This window comes from Lactuca serriola, chromosome 8, assembly GCF_051521515.1.
Source record: "Lactuca serriola cultivar US96UC23 chromosome 8, Lser_US96UC23_V15, whole genome shotgun sequence".
NCBI classification, from domain to species: domain Eukaryota; kingdom Viridiplantae; phylum Streptophyta; class Magnoliopsida; order Asterales; family Asteraceae; genus Lactuca; species Lactuca serriola.
The window spans coordinates 263,274,404-263,280,828 of record NC_136415.1 but is presented as its reverse complement, the minus strand read 5'-3'; positions in this window follow the sequence as shown (position 1 = coordinate 263,280,828).

Below are 6,425 nucleotides of genomic sequence, written 5' to 3'. Positions count from 1 at the left end.
CTCCATGGATAATCAAGTTGGGCTAAAACCCATAGGATGGTCCTTGGATGCTCCATGGTGTATTTGAACCCATGGATCCATGGAAATGGAAAGTCATGATAATTAGGGTTTACCCTAATTGTAACACTATATAAAGATCTTATTCATGACAAAATCGGCAACTAGTATCATCTAGAGAGGGCTAGCCGATTTCATGAGTTGTAGAATTCTCTCAAATTATTCCAAGTGTATTTGGTGTTGTGTGAACCATTTGAGGTGTCACACTTGGGGCACTTGGCACTCAAGCTTCATGAAGACTTTCTACATGAAAGAGGTATGTATTCTATCTTGTTATATTCATTATTTTATATGCTAGATTAGGATAATACCTTGGATGTTCATATTTGTATGTATAATAGATAAAACATAGATCCAAGGTATTTAGGGTTGCATGTACACTTAGGAGTGTTAGAATGCTCATAACCCAACAGTGGTATCAGAGCCTAGGCTTGTTTTCTTGTTATACTTGCAAATGGAGCTGAAAAATCGAGTTTTGATGTTGTCTGCCGAGTAGACTCGCCGAGTTGGTTCGTGCACTCGACGAGTTGGACCCCCAGACAGCATAAATTCGACTTTTTTGGCTGGAATTGGACTAGGAACATTACCCTAAGATGTTTTTAAACTTATAAACTTGTTTTTGATGTGGTAATGTTCATGCTAATCCAATTTCAAAGAGATAATTGTCAATAGATTCATGTTTTGTATTCGTTTAAGGTTTAGACTAATTACATGAAAAAGTTTGATTTGAATTATCTTGTTCTTATGAGTTGCTTAGATTAATAGAAAAGTTGAGTGAAATAGTTGTTTTCAATCCAAATTAATCTAAGAGTTGATTCTAAAATGTGTTTTTGTAACTTTTCCTCAAGTTATATGAAAAGTCACATTTAAGTTTCATAAAACTCATAAAAGTTGGCAAAGGTTACAAAAACGAAGATTCTAGTTCTAATTAAATGGGTTTATGACTTCATAACTTGTCCTCAAGTTATGGAGGACCAAGAGTCTCTTCATTAAATAATAAATTAAAAAAAAGTGTAACCTTAATTAATTCCATAAGTTATAAAATAAAGAAAAGTTAATTCTTTTATTAGTTTAAAGTCTTCCATAACTTGTCCTCAAGTTATGGAACTTGAAGAGTTTTTGGATTAAAACTATTTTAAACACATAAGTTATGGAATTAATTAGTTTTGAATAGTTTCAAAACTTGCCCTCAAGTGTTGGAATTTGTAAAGTTTTCTCTTATGAATACTTTAATTCCAAGTTAGCCCTTAGAATTTTAAAAGTTAAAATTCAACCCTTATACTTTATAATATTATAAGTTAATAATATATATATATATATATATATATATATATATATATGTATATATATATATATATATATATATATATATATATATATATATATATGTATAAGAGTAAAGTCAGTCTTACCGCTAGTACGCCTCATTCACGAAGCCGGTCTATAAGGTGGGTATAAGGTTGTTGCCTATAAAATGGCAACTTAATGGGTGTCCACTCTCACCCACCGCTTGCTTGACTGGTGGAGGGTCGTTAGCCGAACGGGTTTGACAGGACTAGAATTCTCCCTTCATTAAAAGTATTAATGATAAATACTAAGTAACTAAACTCTTAATAATACCTAATCTTAGTTACTTAGGAAATTGTGAATAAGGTGCTAATCCATGAAATTACACTTTGCACTTTGTTTAAGTCGGTTAGTGGAGCGTGTGTGGTTAACCGGCACACTAACTCGTATTTAACAAGGTAGGCAAAGGGTAACTTAATGTTTATCATAGTATCGATGGAGCGTGTGTGGTTAACCGGCACATCGATTAAGGGGTAAACACTTAAGGGTACCAAGTAATTTGCATGGTTACTTCACACCTTGTTTTGTGATCCTCGGCATCCCAGTCACAAAACCTGAAGGGCACACTCGAGATTGAAACATGCCATTGAACAGTTCAATGAATCTCAAAGATCTAGGAGTTTCAAAAACCAATTAAAACCTAATAATACATTTCGTTTATCTTGGTGGAAATTGGTGAATCGTCATTCACCTACCTTCAAATATTTTATAGTGTCACACCCCGAAAACCAAAGGCGGAAACATTTCCGGGGTTGACTCCACGTTGAGTATCAAATCCAGTGTACATAGTAAAGCAGTAATCACAAAACATTACATTACATAATATTTGGTTACATCTGTTTGAAAGTAAAGTTGTACAAGTAATATAGACAAAAGTAAAGACGAGTCTTCAGAATGCTCCGTCTTCTCCAAAAGGTTGCGGTGTACCTGCCTATCGCTGACCTGAGAATACAAGCAGTTTGAAAATCAGCATAAAGCTGGTGAGTTCATAAGCGGTTTAGTTTTGAAAGAGTGAGCTCCTTTGTTTTCTGAAAAGTTGTGGTTCAAGAAAATCCCATATTTTCTTATGAAAACAGTTTGGTTATCCTTTGTACAATTTCGAAAACGTTGGTTATGTCTTTCCAGGAAAATCCCATATTTTCCTTATAATTTTTAGTTATCTGTTCGTTACTTTATCCATTTATATATTGATGTGCTACCCAGGAAAATCCCATATTTTCCTATGTGTTGATTTGTCTATTTGATTCTAAGTTCGTTACTAGCTGTTATGTTATACCAGGAAAATCCCATATTTTCCTATGTGTTGAGTTGTCTGTTCGTTTCCAGGTTCGTTACTAACTGTTATGTTATCCCAGGAAAATCCCATATTTTCCTATGTATTGAGCTGTCTATTCGTTTCTAAGTTGTTACTAGTTATTACCATATGTATAATATTAGATAAGTATTCTAACCCTTAGTTATTCTACCTTCGGATGATTACTATCTACTAACTTAGTTGTATTTTCGAAGTTTTGGAACCACACAGAAGCGTACATCACAGTATTCTCGAAGTTATGTTAAGTTCCAAAAGAGTACATTTCGTTGTGTATTCGAAGCTCTGTTAACATTCTGAGGCGGATATATTTGAAGCTCAGTAGAGGTTCAGAGGCGTAATTTCGTATTCATTTTTGAAACTCTGATGACACTCAGAGGGTACAGCAACTGTATAATCGGAGTCTTTGTGTGCACCAAAGGCGTCACTTCGCATTCATAATCGGATTCGCATTCGCATTTGCATTCGTATTCGTATTCGTACTAAGTTACATTCGTACTATTCGTATTAGTATGATTTCTTTATAAAAGTAATATAGATCAAAGTACTTTTCAACAGAAATCTGTATTTAACTTGCAATTTGAAATGTCAGTTATCATAATCTTTGGAAATCATGACATTTAGAAACTAAAATCAGTAAGTTGAAAATCAGTTAAAGTACAAGATACACTTGTACTTTTCCTTGTATTCCCCCCTGAAAACAGTTAAAAACAGTGAAAAAGGGTAGGGGTATGAACTCACCGGACAGGAAACATGACGATTTCGGATGCTAAACGTTGGTCTGGGGCTTTCAAATGCACGAGGTTCCTAAGTATAATTTAAAGATACACATTTGTATCTAATTAGGACTTAGATTAATTATTTGTTAGGGACAAATACTTGTAGTCGCGGAAACACCCCATTACGAGTGTTTGGAGGGACCCGGGTGGCGTTTAAGGACGTGTAATGGCACTAGGGACTTGGAACTTGAGTTTACTCCCCATGAATAAACTCATACAAGAGTTTTCAGCCAATAACACCCACTCCCCATGAGTTTACGGCCGTAAACTCATGGTGGGGTCAATTATGGGCAAAAATGGCTTAAATCACTTAAGGGAATTTTTCTAGGTTTGGTTCAAAGTCTTGGAATGGATTTTAAACATCAAAATGACTTATTTATGGGAGTTTACGGCCTAGCATGGACTCCTAGCCGTAAACTCCTAAATACCCATGAAAATTGTGTTAAATGATGCCAAAACCAATCACATGTGATTGCTAAATTTATTCCTAGGCCTTTCATGCATTTCTTTGAAATTTTGGAGGAGTTTTTGGAGTTTACGGCCTATGAGACCCCCTCATGGCCGTAAAATCTCTTAGAGTGTGAATCCATATGTTTTAAGGCTAAAAACTTGTTTGTAAGGACTTCTAAAATTCATTCCAAGGCTTTAGGGGTGTTATAGGGGCTTTTTAACACTTTTGGATGAGTTTTCTCCCCCATTATGAAGGGTTTACGGCCCAAGCATGAGGCTTGGCCGTAAACTCTTATTTGTCCCTCAAATAATATATTTAAGATGTCCAAATGCTAAAACCAATATCCTAAAATTCGTATCTAAGCCTTATTAGTGATTTGGAAGGGTTTAAGGTCATAAAAACCCAATATATATGAGTTTACAGCCCAAGCATGAGCCTTGGCCGTAAACTCCTTCAAATCCCTCAAAAGTTATGTTTAAAATGTTTTAAGTCCATCCCATGAAGCCATTTAGTCATATATAGGTCCCAAAATTGTCTAGGAGGGGTTTAAAGGCTCAAAACCCCTTTAACTTAGTGTTTACGGCCTAGGCATCTTCCTGGGCCGTAAACTCTCATACAAGGCCTAATTTCATGATTCAATCCCGAATTTGAAGGTCTAATATGCTATACAATAAAGTTAGGAAGGTACCTTAGGGATTTGAGGCCTTAAAATTGAGTTTTGGACCCTTGAACTTAGATTTAGGAGAGAGGTTAGAGAGAGAGAGTAGAGAGAGGAAGCAAAAGCTTCAAATGAATGTTTAAACGCGTTTATATAGGTCCTAAAACTTGGACACGGAGGAATTCTACTCGATACCGGCCTTAAACGGGGCTTTAGGTCGCACCCGATTAAGTTTCCGTCACCCGGCGGGGAAGTTTCTAACTTTTTGAAATAAACATTTTTGGGCTAGTTTCATGAGTTCCTAAAGGGTTTGGACACTCATTGGATTATAATAAACGTATAAATTTATTTACTTTAACCCAAAATGGAAAAGAAACGAATTGATTAACGGCGAATTTTACGGGTAGAACGGGTTTTTCGACGATGGAAAACTTCGGGTTGTTACATATAGCTTGGATTACGGCATCCCTCTTCTAAGTTATAAAATAGTTTGTAGGGTCCTAGCCTTAATATTTCTTATTAGGTGTCATATTAAGGACTTAAGATCAACTATCTTGAATATCTCCCAAAAGATGTCTGGTTTAGACATTTATGATCTTCCCAAATCTCTTGAAACAAGCTTTCCTAAATGAAGATGATGTCCCATTTCACCTCCTCCAATTATTCTCCCTAACCCACAAGTTCAAGGTCACTCAAGCCCTATTGGCAAGGCAAGTTCTAGGTGTGATCACATCTTGGAGATGTAGTCACATATTGACAAGCCGGGAGAGTTGGGTGTCAAAGTCTTGAGAAAGTTGGTGGTTCAGTCACTTTCTAAGTCACATAGTGAGTTCCTTTGGGACACGTATAAAACAGACTATGACAAGACACTTAATGATCTTATCTATCTGTTAAGATCAACTTCCTTAAAACTTGATGGACATTGACAATAGTGACACAGGAAATCCAGAAAAACAATCTCTTCCCAATGGAAAGGGATCGGCCATAGTCAACTCGGTTGACCAAATGGTAAAGAGAAAAGTTAAGTCTGTGATAGTCCCGTGTACCGTTATCATAGGGTCCATATGTTTATATTGCCGAAGAAAGGGGCATTGGTTGCGAAGCTGCCAAATTTACCTAAGGATGTTAAAGTCAATAAGTTTGACTCTACTTCAGGTAAAGTCCACTATCTAACTCTGCTAAGTTTCTATTCTGAGATTCGTGATACATGATGTGACTGGGTCACATGGTGATGTTTTAAGAATCAAAGAAAAGTGAAGAAACTTAAAGAAAGAATATGTTGAATCTAATCGCGTAGATGGATTTCTATCGCGTAGTTTGAAGATCGGATTCTTGAGCTACTTCTTAGGAGTTATGAGATATTGCTTAGGAATAGATAACAACAAGTTTTCATATGGATTGTAAGGATAAGTTTTTCCGCAAAGTTTTAAAATAAAAGAAAATTTTAGATTTTATTTATTTTAAAATATCCTTACAATGGCATTTGAGGAAAAATTGTTGCTTATATGATTCTATTAATAGCAAGAGTGGAAATATGAAATTGATTCCTTCATTTGTGGTAATGTCTAAATTTACCAAATAAGGAAAGATTCTCATCACCCAAGTTTCAATTGGACCGGAACTTGGAATCATACAAGTTGTATAGCATGATGAATGGGAACTTTCAAGTATTGGAAAAATTAAGACTAATTACTCGGTCACATGGATGTGTGAGTCAAGTAAAGGACTAAGGGATTGAGTACACATTCTTGTGCACTGTTTAAGTCCACCACAAAAGATTGATAAGACTATTCGTCGTAGTTTACTAAAGCTCAGTAAATA